Source organism: Ascaphus truei, chromosome 3 (genome assembly GCF_040206685.1).
Source record: "Ascaphus truei isolate aAscTru1 chromosome 3, aAscTru1.hap1, whole genome shotgun sequence".
Classification (NCBI taxonomy): Eukaryota; Metazoa; Chordata; class Amphibia; order Anura; family Ascaphidae; genus Ascaphus; species Ascaphus truei.
The window spans coordinates 231903330-231926088 of NC_134485.1; positions in this window are offsets into that span (position 1 = coordinate 231903330).

Sequence of the window (22759 nt, forward strand, 5' to 3'; positions counted from 1 at the left end):
GGACCAGGGGCAAAGGGAGCACCAAGGGTGCAAGGGGGGGCACAGAAAGGGGGTGAGCAGCAAGGGGGGTGAGTGGCAAAGGGAGTGAGCGGCAAGGGGGGTCAGCGCCAAAGGGGGTCAGCGGCAAGGGGGGTCAGCAGCAAGGGGGGTCAGCGGCAAGGGGGGTCAGTGCCAAAGGGGGGTGTTGCAGGGTACATGCAACTACACACGTGGGTTTCTTGACAAGGCTGTTTTATTTTGCCTTGAAAAATATACAGCACACAAAACAAAAATAGCTCTTTTTCAGCAACAAACGAAAATGGCTTTTCCTTCAGCAAACCGAACAAAAACAGCTTCTCTTTAGTAGACAGTTTATATATCAGCAGCTACCCCTTTTCTATGCAGGGGACAGAAGGTTCACATTTTCACTACTTTGCTACTCAGACCTTGTTTTCAGGAATCACTTTAGCAGCTTACTCCTCTCTCATCAACAGCAAGCTCAATGTGTCTACAACCTGGGTTTTAACACACCTTGATTAGGCAGCTGGGATCCAACTAATTGTCCTGAGGTTCCCAGCTGAAGTTTAACCTAGTCAGTGCTGCACTGCAGACTAGACATAGGTTTTCCAGGCATATAACTGGTGGCTTTTATTTACCCTGTCACATTCCTCCTCTGTTAGTGTGTGGCTGGGGCTACGCACGGCTGAAGCCCGACCATCCACCCCTTCTCTAGAAAAGAAGTCAGCATTTGCGTTCTCTTTTCCCGGCCTATGCTGAATCTCAAATGAGAAGGGTTGGAGGGCCATATACCACCTAGTCAATCTAGCATTGGAATCCTTCATGCTATTTAACCATTTCAGTGGAGCATGATCCGTCACCAAAGTAAAATGGACTCCTGCCAGGTAATGCCTCAAAGCCTCGATTGCCCACTTTACTGCGAGGCACTCTTTCTCAATCACTGAGTAATTTTTTTCCCTTGGGAACAATTTCCTACTCAGGAAAAGGATAGGATGTTCAACTCCCTCAAACTGTTGTGACAACACTGCCCCTAGCCCTATCTCTGATGCATCTGTTTGCACTATAAAAGGGCTGTTGAAGTCTGGGCTTCTAAGGATGGGACCCTCTGATAGACACCTTTTTATGTCCTCAAAGGCTCCCTGACAATCCCTTGACCACACCACTTGTGTAGGGGCACACTTTTTTGTGAGGTCCGTTAAAGGGGCTGCCACTTCTGAATAGTTGGGGATGATCCGCCGGTAGTACCCTGCTAAACCCAGCAGAGCGTACCTGCGGTTTTGTTTGGGGGGGTCGGAACTTCTTTCAGGGCAGCTACCTTGTCGGCTAGTGGCCTTACTTTTCCACCTCCCACTGCATACCCTAAATATTTGGTTTCCGCTTTACCCAAGGCACATTTCTTAGGGTTGGCTGTGAGCCCTGCCTCTCTTAGAGATTTGAGGACCGCTTTCAGCCTATTTAGATGGGCCCGCCAGTGTTTACTATAAATGACAATGTCATCTAGGTAGGCTGCGGCATAAGTCCTATGGGGCCTCAGTACTTTATCCATGAGTCTCTGAAATGTGGCTGGGGCTCCATGCAATCCAAATGGCATTGTCACAAACTGGTATAAACCAATGGGAGTGGCAAAGGCTGTTTTGCATTTGGACTTTTCCTCTAAGGGTATTTGCCAGTATCCTTTTGTCAAGTCCAACGTGGATATATATTCCGCGTTACCAAGGGCGTCAATTAATTCGTCCACCCTTGGCATCGGATATGCGTCAAACTTGAATACCGCATTGACCTTTCGGAGGTCCACACAAAATCTTACCTTCCCATCGGGTTTAGGGACCATAACTAGTGGACTACACCACTCACTGCATGATTCCTCAATCACTCCTAAGTGTAACATTTCTTGTACCTCCTTCTCTACCAGAGCCCTACGACTTTCAGGCAACCTATAAGGACGGGAACGTACTTTTACCCCAGGTGCTGTCTCGATTGCATGGGAAATTAAGTTAGTTTGTCCTGGTAATCAGAAAAAACATCCTGGAATTGTGTAATTATTGCTAACAAGTCCCCTTTTTGTTCAGAGGACAATTGTTTACCCATTTGGATTTTATCGTCACTCACGATGTTCTCCCGTGGAGGCTGAGGACCCAAGTCCGTTTCCTCCTCCACCGGGTGGATGAATAGAGACCGCTGCATCTTCCAGGGTTTCAGCAAGTTCACATGGTAAATTTGTTTACCCTTCGTGGACCCTGATTGAGCGATCTCGTAATCCACATCACCCGTACGGCGGAGTACTTCGAATGGGCCCTGCCATTTGGCCAGGAGTTTACTCTCGCAACTGGGTAACAATAACATCACCTGGTCTCCTGGGTGAAACACTCTCATGCGAGCATTCTGATTGTAATGTCTCTCCTGACTGTCCTGGGCTGATCTAAGATTCTCCCTGGCAAAATGGCCGACCACATCTAGGCGCTTCCTAAGGTCTAGTACATATTGCAGGGTATTCTTAGAAGGGGACTGCTGTTCCTCCCAGGACTCCTTTAGGAGGTCTAGGATACCCCACGGTTGGCGGCCATAGAGCAATTCAAATGGAGAGAATCCCATGGAGGCCTGGGGAACTTCCTGCACTGAAAACAGCAGAAAAGGGAGAAGTTCATCCAAGGCTCTCTTTTCTGAGTCTACAAATTTACTCAGCATCCCTTTTAGAGTTTGGTTAAATCTTTCCACCAATCCGTCAGTCTGTGGATGGTAGACCGATGTCCGAACAGACTTGACCTCTAGTAACTTTAAGACATCCTGCATCAGTTTAGCCATGAAATTTGTACCTTGGTCTGTCAACATAACCTGGGGAAGTCCAACCCGTGAGAACAGTTCCAACAACTTGTTGGCTACTTGCTTCGCTGTTGCTGTTCTCAGGGAGAACGCCTCAGGATACCTTGTTGCATAGTCCACTATTACAAGGATAAACCTGTGTCCTTTCGCAGAAGGTTCTAGAGGTCCTACCAAGTCTACCCCAATCCTCTCAAAGGGAACTGACACCAAGGGTAGAGGAACCAAAGGGGCTGGTTTTTGTCCTTTTGGACTAGTTAGCTGGCACTCCGGACATGCTGCACATAGCTTAGCAATATCACTATGCATCCCTGGCCAATAGAATCGGGATGAAATACGGTCCAATGTTTTATCCCTGCCCAGGTGACCACCCCAAGGGATAGTATGAGCTAGAGTGAACACAGATTTAACAAACGCCTTGGGAACCAATATCTGTCTGGTGACCTCCCCTGTTTGTGTCTGCCTATTCACCCTATATAGGATATCCTTTGATAGCTCAAAATGGGGGAATACTATCACCCCCTGTGCATCTAAAACCTGTTCATCAATTTTCATCACCTTGTCATACTGTCTCGCAAGGACTGGGTCTTCCCTTTGCTTCTGGCGAAAGTCAGGGAGGTACAGGTCTGGTAAATCTCCAGGGCCCATATCCCCCTCCCTTTGGCCATCCCCAGCCATCACGTGTGACCTCTGACTACTAGAATGGTCACCTTGAGACCCAGATTTCTGCAACCAGTCCTGTTTGTCCAAGCGTCTTTGCTTCCGAGTCTTTTGAACCCGGTTTCTACTGGGAAAAAGGTCTCTGCGGGGACCAGCATTTGGACTCTGTCCTTTCTGGAACGACTGCTTCTTCCTTTGGACTTGGCGGTTCCGTGACGGGCCGTAGGTTCCCCATTGATCCGACCTCCCTCTTTGGGCGTCCGCAAGTGCCGGTGGAGTCGGGACCAGGACATTCTCCTGCTGCTCAGCCCCAAGGAAGTTCTCCACGAGTCGGACCGCCAAAGCTAGGGTTTCAGCAGCGTGGCGTTTTACCCACGAGCGTGCGGGAGGGGGTATTACTTATAGAAATTGTTCCAAAACCACCTGCTCAAGAATTGCCTCCTTAGTGCACTCCTCGGGTTGTATCCAGCGCGTACACAAGTCCAATAATCGCTGAGCGAGGACCGGGGTCTCATCTTAGCGGTGTACTTCATGTTCTGGAACTGCTGTCAGTAGGTCTCTGGGGTCAGACCTAAGCGATCCAGTATGGCGGCTTTTACTTGGCGGTAGTCCATTGCCTGATCTGTAGGGAGGCCCTGATATGAGGCCTGGGCTTCACCTATGAGGAGCGGGGCCAAAGCAGTTGCCCAGCGATCTGCAGCCCAGCCCTGAGCTTCAGCGACGCTTTCAAATGTTAGTAAAAAAGCCTCTGGATCCTCATTCGGAGCCATTTTCCTCAGGAGTATCGGGGGTCTGCTGGCCAGTTCTGCACCGGCAGACTCTTGGAATTGGGTCAGCAGCTTGGCAATCCGCTCATCCTGTGCTGTCTTTAGTCTTTCATCTCTCTCCGCTTGCAGCCGGGCCTGCTCACACAGAAACGCTTTCAACATTTCTTCCATTCTTGTGTGTGTGTGTGTGGCCCTTTAACTGCAGGAGCCTTTTGATAAAAAAAATCAAATCCCACTTCTAACACCATATGTTGCAGGGTACATGCAACTACACACGTGGGTTTCTTGACAAAGCTGTTTTATTTTGCCTTGAAAAATATACAGCACACAAAACAAAAATAGCTCTTTTTCAGCAACAAACGAAAATGGCTTTTCCTTCAGCAAACCAAACAAAACAGTTTCTCTTTAGCAGACAGTTTATATATCAGCAGCTACCCCTTTTCTATGCAGGGGACAGACAGTTCACAGTTTCACTACTTTGCTACTCAGACCTTGTTTTCAGGAATCACTTTAGCAGCTTACTCCTCTCTCATCAACAGCAAGCTCCATGTGTCTACAACCTGGGTTTTAACACACCTTGATTAGGCAGCTGGGTTCCAACTAATTGTCCTGGGGTTCCCAGCTGAAGTTTAACCTAGTCAGTGCTGCACTGCAGACTAGACATAGGTTTTCCAGGCATATAACTAGTGGCTTTTATTTACCCTGTCACAGGGGGTTAGCGTCAAGGGGGGTCAGCGCCAAAGGGGGGTTAACGGCAAGGGGGGTCAGCGCCAAAGGGGGGTTAGTGGCAAGGGGGGTCAGCGGCAAGGGGGGTCAGCAGCAAGGGGGGTCAGCGGCAAGGGGGGTGAGCGCCTCTACCCCGGGTCCCTGTGGCTGCCCGCCCGGTGGGGGACATCGCGCAGCAGGCAGAGGAGCGGGAAGGTAGACACACTCACCGTGTGCTCTGCACAAAGCGGAAGCCCTGCCCCCGGCTTCCTCTGACCTGCCTGCGACCAATCCCCTGCATCCCGGCCGGCATTCTAAGTCCCGCCTCCTTCATTCAAACCCATGCGGCCCTTCATCCAATCACCTGGCAGCATTCACTCACACAGAGAATACTTACCAGCTGCCGCATCCTCTTCACCACCGCCGTAACCGGGACACATTGGGTGGGCCGCACAGATACTCGTTGTGGGCCGCATGCGGCCCGCGGGCCGCGAGTTTGACATGCTTGCTGTAGGGACTCTACCTGCCCTGGCTCTGTGCCAACCTGTAGCTGCTCTGCTATACTCCTGACTCTCCTCCCTGGCTGCCTATCTACCCACAGCCCCTCCTTTGGGAACTCTGGGGAATCTGTCAGGGGGGTCACTCCTGGCCAGTCAGAACAAGGGACCTTCTGCCTACCTAGCCCATCCCTAGCTTCTGCCAGCTGCCTGACACCCCACTGACCTCCTATCTCCCCCTGCTCCACGGTGTCTCCCTGCCTAGCCTCCTCTAGGTCCAGCACCTCAGCCTGCTGCTTACCTCACTGCAGCCCACCTGCACTCCTCTCTCCCCTTGGCAATTGTAACCCAGACACTGGAACTACCTGAGTGCACCTACCTCCCTGACCTTGTCTCCCCCTTACCAGGGATGAGCTCAGGGGCATCTCTCCAGATGCAACCGCCTTAGCTTTTGGCTGACAGGTATCCCTGGGGTGGCACAAGCTTGCCACTGCCCCAGCCCATAGCCAGGCTGCAACAGGGGGTTGCTGATCTGAGACACCCCCTGAGGCTCTGCCAGGGTAATGGGAAATTCTAGCTGCCATACCTGCTGCTGTCCCTCCCCGGCTACCACTAGCCCTTCTTCTCCCACTGAGATCTGATGCTGGCTACCTACCTGCAGCCTCCCCTCACTCCGCTTCTCCCTAGCTAATCCTAGCCTGGATCCTAAGGACACCTGAGTGAGGCCATCTCCCTGACACTGTCTCCCCATTACCGGGGATGAGCTCAGGGTTGCTGGTGCAGATGCACCCACCTTAGCTCCTGGCTGGCAGGTAATCTGGGGGTGGTCTAACTTTGCCACTACCCCTGATAACTCCAGCCCATAGCAAGGCTGCAACAGTGGGGCTCTTAACCGAGAGTCCCCTTGCTGCTCCGCCAGTGTAATGGGGAAGTCTAGCTGCCCTACAAGCTGCCCTTCCTTCCCCTCCACTGGTGCCCCTATCTCATGCCACCCCTCAGTCACTCGTATAGTGAAACAACAGGGTACAGTCATAGGGAAAAATAAGTCAGGGTCAGTCTGCGACTTGGTCTGGCTTACCTTGCTGGTCCCCGCAGAGACCGCCGCTTTTGTTGGTCCCGATTGCAGGGGGACTGGAGTGGCCGCTGCCGGCACCATCTGGGCTTGGCAGCAACGGCCGCTGCCGCAACAGCGCCCGGGTTGCGTACAGGTACAATGGTGCAGGACAAGGGTCCCAGGTTTTTGTTGAGGAACACAGCTCCCGCCAAACCAGGTAAAATAGCCCCCTCCCGCAAACCCTGTCCCTCCCCCCAAATAAAATTGCCGCCGGCAGGTTGCCGGAGTGGCGGCTTTTTCTCTGCCGCCGCCGCCGGTTCTCCGCCAGGATCAGGTGGATGGCCGCCGCTCTCCGCCGCTGTTGCCGATGCAGCCCGTCCAGGTTCTCCAGGAGACGTCCCGAGGAGGGTTTTCGCCCTTGCTGGGTGGGAGCCATCAGAGGATGCCGCTAACTGGGTCATCTTTTCCGCAGCAGCAGCGCACGGTCCGGGTACTGGGCATTATTGTGGCCCATTTGTTGGCAGTGCCGCAGCGGCTGCCGGTGCTTCTCCGCCACCGGTGGACTAACCCCAGCAAGGGGCAACGGAGTCCAGAGCAGAGTTGCTTGAGCGCCGGGCTCTGGGAGGGGATAAGCGGGTCAGTGTGGTACCGATGCCAGGAACTGAGTCCACTTCGCCGGGAACCACATCTTGCCCAACGCACACACCAGTGCTAGCTCTTTCAGGGAAAATGGACGGGCCACCGCAACGGCCGTTACCTCTCCTGGTGCAAGACTTCTGTGGTCTCCGAGACCACCTGCTCCCTCCCCAAGTCTCTGCCATCCCAGAGCTGGGTCCATTCCCTGTTCCCCGGGCGGTTTGATGGTTACAGCAGCTGCAGCTGTGGATCTTTGCTCAGCCTGCCGGGTTTCATGCTCACCGATCGCTGTCTCTCTCTCAGCCTTGCTGGCTGCTGGTCCCCGCGCCGACTTGATGCACTCCTCCGGTCTCGGTGCCCGGCTCCAGTAAGATGGATGGCCGGCACTTTGGTTCTGGAGGCAATACTTCTCACAAGGGGGGGGACAGTGAGGAGGTGCCATATCTTGTGTTATATGTGTTCAATATCTTTAGTCCCAGGAACTCGCAATTACCATCGAGTTCCCACTGTATCACAGTACCCCGCAGAATACTGTAATCCAGGTCCAGTTCAATCCCGCCGCTTGCCACCAGTTTTATTAATAAGCCTGTGACGGGAGCTTTGTGACAGGCTATTAATAATACACCAAAATATATATAACTGGGTTGAACTGGGACGAGACTTAGATATGATAAAATATAATTTATTCCTTGATAAAGGTGAACACATGAGATATACAAATAACAGGCAAAATATAGACACTTACTTAAAGATTATGACAAGAAAGCCATCAGGATACAGGATGGGCCATTTCTTCCATATTTCAGTTGACATCACAGCAAGACTTGCAGCTCATGAATGAAGACTCATGCATGAAGACATGCAGACATGAAAACATCAAGCACTATATATGAAGACAATGAGTAATGGGGTAACTCTGGCTTATGTACCATTTTAACCCTTCTCTTACAATCAAGATGCCGTGCTGTCTAGGAAAAATCCTTTTGAAGCTTTTTTGAAGCAGATTTTTGACTTCCATTGTTTAGTGTGAAGTATCACACTTAAACTAGTCAGTTCCTGGACCCAGCATAAACAATTAGGCAATTAGCCTTTGATCACCTGGCTTTGTAAATCCTGGCAGGATGTTCTTCCTGCCTATTAACATAACAGTGGAGTCTGCAGATTCCAGAACAAAACCAAAATTCCATATACACTGTAAATAACTTCATAACTTCAGTTCAGTGATACTTACTGGCACGCGAGACTTATTAGTACATTCCGTCATGCATGACGCTCCCAATGAGACTAAATATTACAGTGTAATATTAAAATTAAGAGAGATATTAATATATGGCTCTTAGTATCTGTTAAACCTCAGGTGTCTGTATTCGTTAGTTGGGGCTTGGTCCCACGAATACACATATGTAACTCTTAGCATGTTCAGCCGAGGACATCTCATAATATTCTTATATTTAATAAGGTCACTCATTCTGATCTCCTAAATCAGAGGCGTTTGTACAGTAAGTGTGAGTTATAACGCTCACAACCCACTCCAGCTTCCTGACCATTTGATCGCTCTCCTGACCATTTGCATTTAGTAGGCAGGCATCTTTGAGGGTAATTTAAACATAGGGCTAGAATCACTGTTTTAACTGTTGTACCCTACACCGTTTTTTAATGCAGCATGAATAAAAAAAATGTTTTATTGCCATACGACCAGCTCCTTGTTGCAGTGCACCTTACACTACATTTTGGATTCTCTTGCACAGTATTAGGTAAGTTAAACTTGAAAAAGTGCTCAGTATATAATGACAAAGAAAAACCTGTGATATGAGAGTAAATTTTGTGCGGTCCTGCTCCAACTGCACTCTAAGTGAATACTGCAAACACTACAGAACAACCTGCAGAGACTGATTGCATACACCATATCAATCAATTGTGGATTGTATACCAGTGTGTTTTTGTCCTCAGGTCCAATCTTTATATGGGTGTGTCAGGTGCTCATTGCATTAGGCAACATACTTGCTAGATGACATAGTCCATTGTATGTAATACTGCTTGCATTTACCTGTTTTCATAAGCATTTGAGGTTTCTTCGATTGTTTTCTTAAGAGAAGGAGGATTAAGTTGTGAGGGAGTCGGGAAGTGCCATAGTCCCACTCTGTGGAGGCTACGGGAATGGGCCTGTAGAAGGGGTACATAACCCCGAAACGTTGCCCCCTGCTTCTTCCTACACCAATATCCTTCCTTGTTAGAGGTTTCTTTATCCTACCCTCACTTGGTTAGTGATATCACATCCCCCCTTCTTCACTACCCCTCCTCCCCTTCTTGTATCTACGTATTACTTGTAACTTGCGTTTGCATATTGTTGTTTCACGTTCTTTGCTCAATGATACACAATAGTATTGCGTGCACATATTGTTGTTACATGTTCTTTACTCAATAATACACAATAGCATTTTAAGCATAATCAATTTTCTTGTATTCATTTGGAGTGCGGGGAACACCTGGTGTGTTCTATAACGTTATTAGTACTAAATCTTTATCTGTTACATTTATATCAGTTGAATAAAATAATAATAAAAGAGCCCTATTGACTACAGTGAAGTGATATGTTGAATATTTGTATTAGTAATTCTCTATAGTGATCAAAATTCCCTTGAGAGGAAAAGCCTCATATCTGCCTGCTATTGTAGCCATCTGTTGGGTATTGTTACAATTACTGTCCAGAATTGTAACAAAGTAGAGAGAGAGAGAGAGGAAACTAAGAAATGGTCTTTAATGACTGAAACAGTAGCTAAAGATAGTTTGAACAATTATTTTTTAATGATTGAACAAAGGGATACTATGTCAAATTAGAATTGACTTGGTAATTCTGTGTTTAGTAAATGTCTAAATCCAAAGTGAACAAAATAGTTGTGATGAATAGGTTTTTTTTAGTATTAATTAATGTTATCTTTTAATAGATATAGGATTTAAGGATGCAGAGCATATAACGGATTCTTTCTTTCTCTCTACCATTTGGAGATTTTAGGTGCGAGACAGTTTCAACAGTTAAAGCTAAGCTGAAGTTAAAGAATGAGGACGAGCAAATTAAAGCCGCACTTCATGTTGCAGTTTGTTTCTTTGATTTTTTTTTTAGTTATTGGATTGAAGCAGGGGGTTTCCAGAGCTGAACCGCTTTAATTTCAGCTCCGGGGACCCCCTGCTTTCTGAGATAATTACCTCTATAGGGGGAGCCGGTATCTCCTTCATCTTTAAATGTCTCGGTCACGTGGGCCAATAGGAAGCCGCAAGGGATGAAGTCAGGGCTTCCTATTGGCCTGCAAGATGTGGGACATTTAAAGAGACCATAATGCAGGGGGGCGCAAACTTTTTTCCCTGCGCCCCCCTGCCGGCGGTCCCCTCTCTTCCGCGCCCCCCCTAACCACCAATGACCCGCCCTCCGGCGTCATGACATCACGTTGCCATAGCAACGTGACGTCACATGAGCTCACGGCGTCATTTTGACGCCGCGTTGCCATGGCGACGCAAGAAGGAAGCCGCCGGAGTCACGGGTAAGTATGGTTTACAGAGGCCCTGCAGCTCCCCGGGCACTTAATTTAAGTGCCTTCGGGAAGTGCGCGGGGCCTCTGTAAACCCCGCGCCCCCCACCGGCAGTTTCGCGCCCCCCCTGGGGGTCGCGCCCCACAGTTTGCGCACCGCTGTCATAATGTAAGCCCCAATATTCCCTGTCGGATCTGCTACCTCCAGAGATACCGGCACCCCCTACAGAGGTAAGTATCTCTGGAAGCATGCAGTCCCCGGAGCTGAAATGAACACAGTTCAGTTCCGGAGACCCCCTGCTCCAAACTGGAACCTGGAGTGCTGCTTTAAATGCAAAAAAAAAAAGATGTATTTTGAAATAAAGAAAATATGTGTATTTCACTAAAGTACTTTTGCTTTGAAGAATCTTGAATGTAGAACATAAGAGGAAATTATAGTTTTATAAGCAAAGATACTTTAAAAATAGACATCTTTTTAGTTTCCTTCTTGCAATACCTATATAGCCTGGGTCCCCCTGTTCCCCTCCTTACCTTTCCATAGGCAGCAGAGGCTGGGGAGAGTGCAATAGCAAGCGCAAGCGGTGGCCATTAGGAGTATAGCACAGCAGGGGAACTACAAGTCCCAGCAGCCTCAGGGGCTGTAGACCACATGTTGCCAGGCAACCAATAGGGCTGAGAGATGCATGGCAGTTAGAATTCTGACAGTTGGGGTTCTGACAGTAAGGGGAACTGACAGCTGGAGCCAGGACATAGAAAGGGAAGGTAGTGTCTGGGTGTCAGTGGAATCCAGACTAGGCCAGATTAACACTTTAGATCCAAGATAGGCCCCACTGACCTAATCATATTGTGGCTGCTACAGGGAAACCCCTAGCTAGGGACATTTCCCCTGTAGCTGTATACAGTTAGTGTATAGTGCTATTTGAAGACGCCGCACAGCGATTTGCGGACTCTGGTCTGGGGCAGGACCACCACTGCACTATTATAGACTATCAAAGGTGAGACCCTCCTACCAGAGTTCACCCCACGCAGAGGCTTCACTGACATCGACGTCGCTGGATCAGTGGATCCCTTTTGCTTTCGGCCATACCCGGGTGCTGGAGCACCTGGGCAGGTACCTCACAACGTGCACCAACTATAACACTTTCAGTTACTGTGGGCAGTGCTGTCTCACAAATTAGGTAGACCCATGGATCCCAGCTGCGGAGGTTCAGGCCTCCTGTGAGCCACAGGTAAAGCACCACACACTCTGTAGCCGCCACATTTCCCATAGGGTGGGGGAAACGGCGCTACACCTAAATAAAACCAAACTCTGAACACTTGTAGAACAATGAGAGCAACATGTCCAAGTGTGAGGTTAAAGCTGCAGTTCAAGCAATATCCTACATGTGTTTTAAAAAAAAAAAAATCAGTTCTGTACTGTGAGAAACTACTTAGTAGCATTTAAAAAAAACATTTGTTTCTATAGCAACCATACAAAGTCACATCCCAAACCTCTTATGAAACAGGCTGTGGCACACCCATTTTGCCCTCTCTCTAGCAGTGCACCAATTGTATCTAGTGCCCGCCTGGTTACATGATCTTCCACACAGAATGTTGCATCTTGGGTCCTCTTCTGCAGCATTGAGAGTGATTTAGTGAACCCCCGAGCCGAATCTTCGCTGATCAATCACAGGAGAACAGATTGATCTGCAACTTAGCTAATCACTTGTCAGCATGCAGATTGTATTGAATGGAAAACAAGAAAGTAAACAGCAGGTTGAAATACAGCTTTAAGCCAAACAAATGTGACCTTCTTCTGTGCTCTCTCATTTGCTGTAAATGTTATGTGCCATTATAAATAGATCATTATAGTTTATGTTCACCAAAACATAGTGTAAAAATGTGAAATTCTTACAAAACTGAAAGCAGAGCCCACAGTACAATACCTGCTCTGCGCTCTCAGCTCCTGTGTGTGTGGCATGGTTTGCCAGCAGAGGGCAAGCACTAATCAAAATAGATACCACACAGAATACTCAAGAGGCAATCCAGTTGCCATCCAACCCTCAACTGTCTTGTCCTTAGATATAATAAAGTGTACATAAACTGGATGTATTCATTATGATGTATGTGATATGTAAATGAGCCCATGGATATATATTTTATTATGTGTTGAAGATAGTGTTAGTAATCTCATGTTTGTTTGTGCTTTGCAATAATGTGCATAACATGAAGTTAAACCAGATAGAGTATGTTCCATAAGAAGAGATAGCCAGGAATAATCAATCCATTGGGCTAGTTAATGAAAATACTGTACATTTAAAGGAAGTTATCAAGTCTCCCTGTAAAACAGGGGCAAACAAAGCTGCAAAGTGGGATGTCCAAACCTGTGTAGCTGTATTTCTGCTTTAAAAGTTGGCTCATATTTACTCTTCTTTCAATTGTCACCTGAGTGCATGAACATGTGGACACATTCACACGTCGAGGGCCGCCGACAGGGGGGGAAAGCCGGGACAAGTGTCCTGGGCCCGGAGGTTGTGGGGGGCCCGGCTGGATGTTGCTGGGCCTGGCTGGAGGCTGGGCCCAACTTCTGCATCCAGCCTTTGGTGCCTCTGGTTCCCGCCACCGGGCCCGACATTCCTCAGCGGCTGACTGCCTCTTCCCATGCCGTCTTCTCTCTCCACTGGTTTGCACTGGAAGCTGGGTGTACCCGGAAGTCAGGCCCAACTTCCGGTGCACACCGGCGGCGGAGAGAGAGGCAGGCTCATGAGGGAAGTGGCAGGCAGAAGCTGGGGGGAGCCGGGAGCCAAGGCCCGGTGGCGGCAACCAGATTAAAGCGGTAATTGTATTTGGGGTGGGGGGTGGTAATTGTATATCGGTGGTAGTGGTAATTGAATCTGGAATGGAGGTGGTGGTGGTAATTGTATTTGAGGGTGGTGGTAATTGTATCTGGGGGGTGGTAATTGTATCTGGGGGGTGGTGATGGTAATTGTATCTGGGTGGTAATGGTAATTTAATCTGGGGTAGAGGTGGTGGTAATTGTATTTTAGGGGGTAGTCATTGTATTTATGGGGTGGTGGTAATTGTATTTGGGGATGGTGGTAATTGTATCTGGTGGGTAGTAGTGGTAATTGTATCTGGGGATAGAGGTAATTGAATTTGGGGGGTAGTGGTAATTATATCTTGGGGATAGTGGTGCTTTTATCTGGGGGGTGTAGTGGTGTCTGTATCTGGGGGGATAGTGCTGTTTGTATTTGGCGGGCTAGTGTTTTGTATTGGGAGGGTAATTATTGTGGGGGCTTAATTATTGTGTGTGTGTGTGTGGGGGGGGGGGGGTATGGATATTGGGGGGGAATTGTGTGTGTGGCCAGGGGAGGAGGACGAAGTGAGTGTGAGGAGGGTTGGATTGAGTGAGAGGGGGTAATTGAGTGATAGTGGATGGTGGGAGAGTGAGAGGAGGGAGGTGGTGTAAGAGAGTGAGGTGGATAGTGAGTGAGAAAGAGAGGGTGGAAGAGTGAGAGACAGAGGGGGGAGATAAAGGGGAGGGCTCACAAGACTGACAACACGAGGGAATGGGGGGGGGGTGCCAACAGAGGGGGCATAGCATTGACGAGGGGGCCAAAGTGCCGATATGGGGGGGGGGTGAGGGGGACACAGACACAGGGGAAGGGGCCTGGGCAGAACTCTATTCCTGGGCCCTGGAAAATCTGTCGGTGACCCTGCATAACTCTGCCTCATAATTTACACATTGTCATGTAACAAATTCAAGTATCAGTCATAATACCAAGGAGGAGCCAGCTGTAAAAATAATAAAAGATGAAACCTCAGCATTAACTAACATTTGGCTAACACAGGAAGAAGTGCAAAGGTGACTTGATAAAATTAAGGTAAATTAAGCACCTGGCCCCGATGACATGCATCCAAGGGTAATTAAGGAGCCAAGATCAGTCATAGCCAGATCGGTACATTTCATATTCACTGACTCCATTTCCACAGGATCAATCGCACAAGATTGGTGTGAAGCATAAGTGGTGCCTATATTTAAAAAGGGAATGACAATTCTGTAGGCTTGGCATCAATAGTTGATGCGGGCTTATTAAGAAATAATATTCAGGAATGCCTTTTGAATAACAAAATTATTAGTAATAGTCAACATAGATTTATGAGGGATAGATCATACCAAACTAACCATATTAGCTTATAATGTTCCTTTAATATTAATTTTATTATGTGTCTCCATCCTTCTTTTTGTCTAATAAAATTGTTATACTTTTTTGCATACAACATTGAGTGCCCCCATTTTGTGGCGTCTCTGCAATTCATGTCTTCCAGGAAATGCCCCTCTCCTTTTTATTATTAGTCTGATTAGGTTCCAGGGGAGCACCGCCTCAGTCATGAGGTTTAGTTGTTAGCATTTATTTTAGGTAGTAGTGCTTTGCCCTATCCTTCTTGTTCACGGTAACCTAGGAGTCTGGTGGCCAGAAGAACCCCAGGGAAGGACGGCATGGGTCAGGAACCTGGCTTAACCTTTATTTTACTGTCCCTGGGCCCCTTGCTGTTACAGGGGGTTGCTAGCCAATATTTTTCTTGGCATCATTGCTCTGCAAGCTTTTTATTCCACTGAGAACCTACCCTTCTCTCTTTCTTCTTTCTCACTCTTCTCTCTGCAGTCAAGCTGACCTGCCATTAAACTCATTCAGAAGCCTACAAAAGCAAGCTGTCCCAAAATCTGGGACCCTTTGTTTTTCTAACCAGCTTGAGTTAGAAGATTGTTGACTATTTTTTTTTACACTGGGCACACATGTATTTCTTGTCCCTCTGGCAGCAAAAGGGTTAAAGAGATAAAAAGTGATTATTATACAAAACTATTTCCAGATCTCTAACATGAATATTCTCCTACACAGTAATGTGGGTAATGCAGATTTTCAGTGATGTTTGCACAGAGCACTGCTATGAAAGACTAATTTATCATTGAATACCAAACGATATTGTAAATACAAAGATGGTATTGAAACGTGTGATAAACAAAGCACTCATAGCTCCACTCAGTCCCAGGCAGTGGCTTGTGTGTGGTGAGCCGGCTATTTAGGGAACAGATTCTTCAATGTAGCACAAGCTACTGAGCTGAGATCTCTAAATCAATGCATCAAGGGCCTTATTTACTAAGCGGGGCTGCTGAGCCATAGAACACATTATACATTTTGACTAGATTGTCTGAAAGGTGCCTTATGGATCAGACTGCTTAGTAAATGCTTTAGCAACAGTGTAACCAGCAGATTAGTAAATCTAAATGTTATGACATCACATAACGGTTAAAGCATTAATAAATGATTACGTTACCATTTTGTGAATGTTTGAATGTATGAATTTATCCATTGAACAGTTTTTTGCTCAGGTTTGTTCATGTTTCATGTCTCATGTCTCGTTCATGTTTCTTAGACAGGTGAAATTAATAACACTTTAGTCTTTAGTGATTTTAAGAAAGGGAATAACAATTGGGCGAAAATAGTACACTGTAAATATTGGCAACCAATATTATCTGTGCATATGCAAAGTTAAGTATATGTTATAAGTCAACAAAGTCCTCCCATACATATTATGCTGCATTTCAGTGAAATGAACCAATTCCATTTTCTAGTGATATATATATATTGTGCCCTAAGCACGTGCTTATGGGGTAATCAGGCCCCGGTTATGACAAACTTCATTACATGAAACTTGCAGGAGCTCTAAAAATAAGAAGAGATCGCCTCACAAGCGTATATATATATATATATATATATATATATATATATATATATATATATATATATAACGGAAATAGCTGTGTTAGTCCAGTTGCGATAGTGCAGAATAAATGAGTTCTTCAGTATTTGATGATACCTTTTTTATTTGGACTACCAATTTATGTCATAGGACAAGCTTTTGAGAGTTCTCCTCCCTGCCTCGGGTCAGCAATAGTGATTAACAAAGAAATATATGGCTAAAACAGTGTAAGGGAGAGCAGGGAAAAAAACCAAATAGATATGTACTGTAGATAAGGTAGTGAGACGTGCCTGTGCTGAAAAAGGAGCACACCTGAGGTACCCAGCTGGGATATGCTAATGACTATGCAAAATATATTTAAATGAGTCAGCTCCCACACTTCCTAAAAGGATTTTCATACCAACTATATAGAGTTGATAAGCCTTCAGTACCAACCCAATGACTGGAATGGTGTCAGACTTAACAGAACTAGAACCCAGAACCACGGCTTTTCAACAAAGCAGCTCTAGCAGTGTGAGCTAAACTAGCTGATGGGTAGTTTCACTGTCACATTCTACTTTTGAGCTGCTCACATATGTAGCTAATCTAGCTAATAAGTGTGTCTCACAGGTATCTCGGGTGTGCTCCATAAGGAAGATTAAATGGTCAATCAGAAAGTGGAAGTGGTCTGCTTTTAAAGGAAGTAAAGGGGAGGGAGCTACTACAGGTATGAGCACTCATTGTGATGCTACATGGAGGATATGCAAAAAAGTGGCTACGGTATAACAGAACAGGGACATAAATATTCACTGTGCCATCTGCCAGAGTGCCAGACACATACTGAATTGAAATACTTTATTTTAAAAAATAGATAAAACTCTGCAAACTGCAAGAAGAAATTCTACTTGCTTTCAACAGCACACAGTGTTATTGGCTTGAGAAGTCTAAGGAACCTTATGAGGAATGGGCTATGGTGTCAGAACCAACAGAATCAGAAGTTGAACCCACAAAACCTGTGTTATTCAGAGCAGCCCTAGCAGTATGAGATCAGATTTTGTGCTTTTTTATAATTATGTTATCTTTTATTATTCCCTTCATTCTGTCTCTTAATAAATGTATAACTTTTTAACTCATTTAGTTAGGTTAATACGTCACTGATACATTGTATTAAAGTATGTTAATATATGCTCTATTTTGCAGCTCTTTGGAGGTCCTTTCTCATTCGTTTTAATGGTATATGTATTAAAAGTTAGTTTGTCCAGGTCATTACACATCTCTAATGGGTATTTTACCCACTTGGAGTACTTAGGAGGGTAAACCTCCTCCAAAGGATTGCCTTTTCTCTCTCTTCATATTTTAATAGAGATTAAATAAAGATTAAAGATTTTAATAGAGATTAAATAAAGCACGTTTTCTGATACACACAAGTAAAAATAAGGAGAAGCACAGCAAATGAAGCAGATGCAGAGAGAAATTACTATAAGAAAGTGAGCTTGTGTTAGTACTTCTAACCTAATACGAACAGTGGGCCATATTTACTAAGCAGTGTTCTGCCATAAGCGCGAGTGTGCCCGTACACGTAAAGGGACGGGCTGCAGTCTGATTGCCGGGAGCTACCAGAACTTAAAAGCTCCAGACCAAATGTCCAACATAAAAGTTCAATGCCAAACTCAGAGTGACTGTGTCACCTGCGGTCTGAGTTTGGCATTGAACTTTTATGTTGGACATTTGGTCTGGAGCTTTTAAGTTCTGGTAGCTCCCGGCAATCAGACTGCAGCCCGTCCCTTTAAGTGTACGGGCACACTCGCATGCGGGCGCGCTGAGACAGCCTGTGAACCAGGAGGAGGAAGTGAGGGGAGCCGGCCAAACGTGCTGTTGCGCTGTGCACCCTGAAGACCAGACTCCATCACCGGCACTGTTCCTGTGTACCTCTGAAGGGATTTCGGGCGTGAGTACTGGCGGAGCAGAGCTCAAACTCTGCAAGGATTACCTCCTGCGCCGAGAGGACTCTGTTATTCCTTCGCGTGATTTCACCCTGCTTTTTGTAAGTAGGGCTCTAATTTTTCCACCACCGGATGACCAGCTGTTCTCATATTATTTCAGTGCATATTTTATAGCATAGTTCTAGTTTTAATAAATTATTTATATTATAATTGTCACTAGGAGTCTCACTGTTTTATGTTTTTTAGTGTAGTACTGTTTTACCCTGCAGTGTTACGCTATGATTTGTGTTTGTTTTTCTTTTTCTCGTTCCATGGCCTGTCAAGCATGCGTGCAGATTCCTTGAGGATCACAGGACTTTCCATTTGAACTTTTGGCGCCAGGTTTTTTTCTTTTTCACGTTGTTATCTGTTTGTACTAGCAGTAGGTACCAGGCAGCCTACCTTTATGTTAAAGTTATTATTTATGATATATCACATTGGTGTTTAGACTTTAGCACTTTTTCACATTTTTTCCCTTCCAGAAAAGAGCTAATCACTGTGTGAGGGGACTGTAAAATAAAAAAGCACTTTTATTCCCTCTGTTAGTATGTTCTCCACACAGTTAGCAAACCAGTGATGGGATTTGTGTTGTCAGCATTTCTCCGCGTGCAGACCCAGTAATTCACTTAGCTGGGCTGCAGGCAGAGAAATGCCGGGTTGTGATAAAGGCTGGGGGTGGCTAAGTACTGCGACAATGGTGAGTGGGGAAGGGCTGATTATCAGGTCCAGGGACAGGCTATCAGTGTAGCAGAGTCTTTGTTCCTCTGAGACACTGTGCCGCCTACCCAGCATAAGGTATGGGGCTGGCTGTAAGGACCCGCGAGGCTCAATGGCGCACCAACCACTTGCCCGTGACCGAACGCTCCCTTGGACTCTCTGCCCACGTCATCTCTTGTGCCGGTGTGGGTGCCACCCGTTCGCTTAGGCATGCGCGCGAGTCTCACACTGACATAGGTACTCCCCCACTGGTTCCGCTCAGAGGCTAAGCCCACAGCGGGACGCCGCTGGTGCCCAGTGCGCGCAGGCTGCCAAAAAATCCCTGGCTTCTCTCTATTACCCTACTCCTGCACTAGACTCTCTCTCTCTGCCTATCACAGCTTGCAATACAGATATTCTCCTGCCTATCACAGCTTGCAATACGGATACTCACGTGCCTATCACAGAACTACCCACTGCTGAGTACTCCTCCCTGCAGCCTTCCCATTGGCACTTCTTCCGTTTATTTGCTCACCTCTCCCAGCACTCGTCGGCTGAACATAAACCTTCCAATGTGCAAAGTGTTCACTGCTACCCTTGCCTCCACAGTCTTGCTTGTATTCCGGTTCCTAGCTCCTTGTTCCTGGCCTTGGCTATTCTTCGGACTCCACTCCTCTCTACTCCTGACCTCGGCTACCAACAACAATCTGCACCTCTCCAACCCAGATCTCGGCAAAGTACCACGACGATCCGCTTCTCTCCAACCCTGACCATAGCTAAAGTACCTGCGACATTCCGCATCTCTCCATCACAGATCCCAGTAGAGACAGTAGGGGAACCCCTGCTGCAGCCTAAGTGAGATGATACTGTGAACGGTGCTTAGGGTATAAACTGTAGTGAGTATCGGAGAAAAAGGACCCAGTGTAGCACTCGAGTTCACATTCTGGGGATAAGTGATTGACTTAAAAACATAATCTTTATTAAACAACATATATAAAATATTGGTCCAACGACGTACTGAGGGTGAGTTGATCCTAAATATAGGAAGCCATATTGGCTCTGGATCAAAAATAATAAATATGTGCCAGACGGTTTTAATAAACCACTGGTACTGTTGCAACACAGTAATCCTAATGCGAACCTGTGTTGTAGGTGATTGTAACAGGGGTGTCCGGGTGAGTACTGGGATTGCAGGTCACAGTGTCATAATAAATCTGTATTAGATGTGACCCAACTGATAAACATAAAAACAAATATACTATGTGTATCAGTGTTGGTATTGCTGAATCAGCTGCGCTTCTCTATGGTGGTATGCGTGCCCCTATCAGTGACACATGACCTGAGGTAGCCCTCTGGATACTATACTCCTGGGGTGTGTAGTCCTATGTAAACCAGCGTGGCTATAGTCAGGGAAAATGTCCTGACTCAGGTTAAGGCAGTGGGTCAGTTTCCCAGTGTTGGAGACACTGATAGTAGGGGCAGGTAAATATCTTTAAGAACAGAGAGCTGCGTTATAGTAGAAGCTGAGGTATACCTCAGAGATGTACAGCAGCACGCTAGCACGTCAGAGCAGCTGTGGTGTAATGCAGGAGAGGTAACTCAGTACTCAAATACCGGAACATTTCCCTTTAATAACCTTAAGGAGGCTAACAGTGACCGTCGGGGCACTAATAGCCTGTGTAAAACTGCACTTGCAGACTACCGCATTGACTCGCGGTCACAAGGATACATGCGGAGGCAGTCCTAATCTGCGCGTGCATGTGTGTGTAGAGCGCGCAGATTAGGACTGCCTCCGCATATATCCTTGTGACCGCGAGTCAATGCGGTAGTCTGCAAGTGCAGTTTTACACAGGCTATTAGTGCCCCGACGGTCACTGTTAGCCTCCTTAAGGTTATTAAAGGGAAATGTTCCGGTATTTGAGTACTGAGTCACCTCTCCTGCATTACACCACAGCTGCTCTGACGTGCTAGCGTGCTGCTGTACATCTCTGAGGTATACCTCAGCTTCTACTATAACGCAGCTCTCTGTTCTTAAAGATATTTACCTGCCCCTACTATCAGTGTCTCCAACACTGGGAAACTGACCCACTGCCTTAACCTGAGTCAGGACATTTTCCCTGACTATAGCCACGCTGGTTTACATAGGACTACACACCCCAGGAGTATAGTATCCAGAGGGCTACCTCAGGTCATGTGTCACTGATAGGGGCACGCATACCACCATAGAGAAGCGCAGCTGATTCAGCAATACCAACACTGATACACATAGTATATTTGTTTTTATGTTTATCAGTTGGGTCACATCTAATACAGATTTATTATGACACTGTGACCTGCAATCCCAGTACTCACCCGGACACCCCTGTTACAATCACCTACAACACAGGTTCGCATTAGGATTACTGTGTTGCAACAGTACCAGTGGTTTATTAAAACCGTCTGGCACATATTTATTATTTTTGATCCAGAGCCAATATGGCTTCCTATATTTAGGATCAACTCACCCTCAGTACGTCGTTGGACCAATATTTTATATATGTTGTTTAATAAAGATTATGTTTTTAAGTCAATCACTTATCCCCAGAATGTGAACTCGAGTGCTACACTGGGTCCTTTTTCTCCGATACTCATCACAGATCCCAGCAAGTATCTCTGACTACCCGCACCTCTCCAACCCCGACCCGGCTACCTCGACCAATCTACACTCCAGACACGCTCACGCGGCTGTGGGTTGGTGTTTATATCTATCCTCACCTTGGCCTTCCGGTCCCGCCTCGTTTGTGGTGACCATCCGTTACACTGGCTAATGGAACTGTTGCCGGGTCTCAGTCCAATAGGTGCAATTCCCATTGGCCAGTTCGAATTTCCCGCTAGCCAGCAGCTCCCTCCTCGAGGGGTGTTCCAGAGTGCCTAAGCCGGCCCCCTCCTCTGATTGGTGCAGCCGGAACGAGGCCTCATGCTCTGATTGGCTGGCGGCTCCTGCACCATGAAACATATAGCAGAACAAGGGCTAAGTAAGGATCGTGGCCGATCAGAGAACCAGAACAGTTTGGGAGTCGATTGGAGACACAGCTGGCGAGATTTTTTGAAAGTGCTACTACTCGAATAGCACTGAGAAGCCAGGGCAAAAGACGTGCAAGGCAAGCCTACTGAAGCAGGCCCCTGCACCTAGTTGAGGCTAGATTCTTGCCCCACAGTCGGTGAGTGTTGCATTGTGATTGTATATTTTGTATGTTTGCTGGCTTGCCAGAATAAACTTTCGTTTATTCAACTATTGTGTCCTGTCTGGTGATAGTGATCCCAGTGGTTTCGGAGTTAAAAGTTCTGGTCCCCCGTGACACTCACCTCTTAAATTAAGCATTTCAATAACCTAGACTCATGACTACTGTCCCACACCCACTGTCCCTCCAACTAACCATAGTGACCAAACACTGCCATCTACTGCACTTATTCCCTCACCTGCTGTCTCTGTAAATCTCCCAATATTCTAATTAGATAATTAGTAAACTCTCCGGGGCAGGGGACGTTCCTTACGTATTGTCTGATTTTGTTTGTTGCACATATTGTATTATAATTCACTGTATTGTCTCTTTTGTAAAGTGCTAAGTGCACTGTGGACACTACATAAATAAAGATATACATAGGCAAGCCAACCTCCAACATCTGTTATGCATTAAACTTTAACTCCACCTCATCTCTTTTG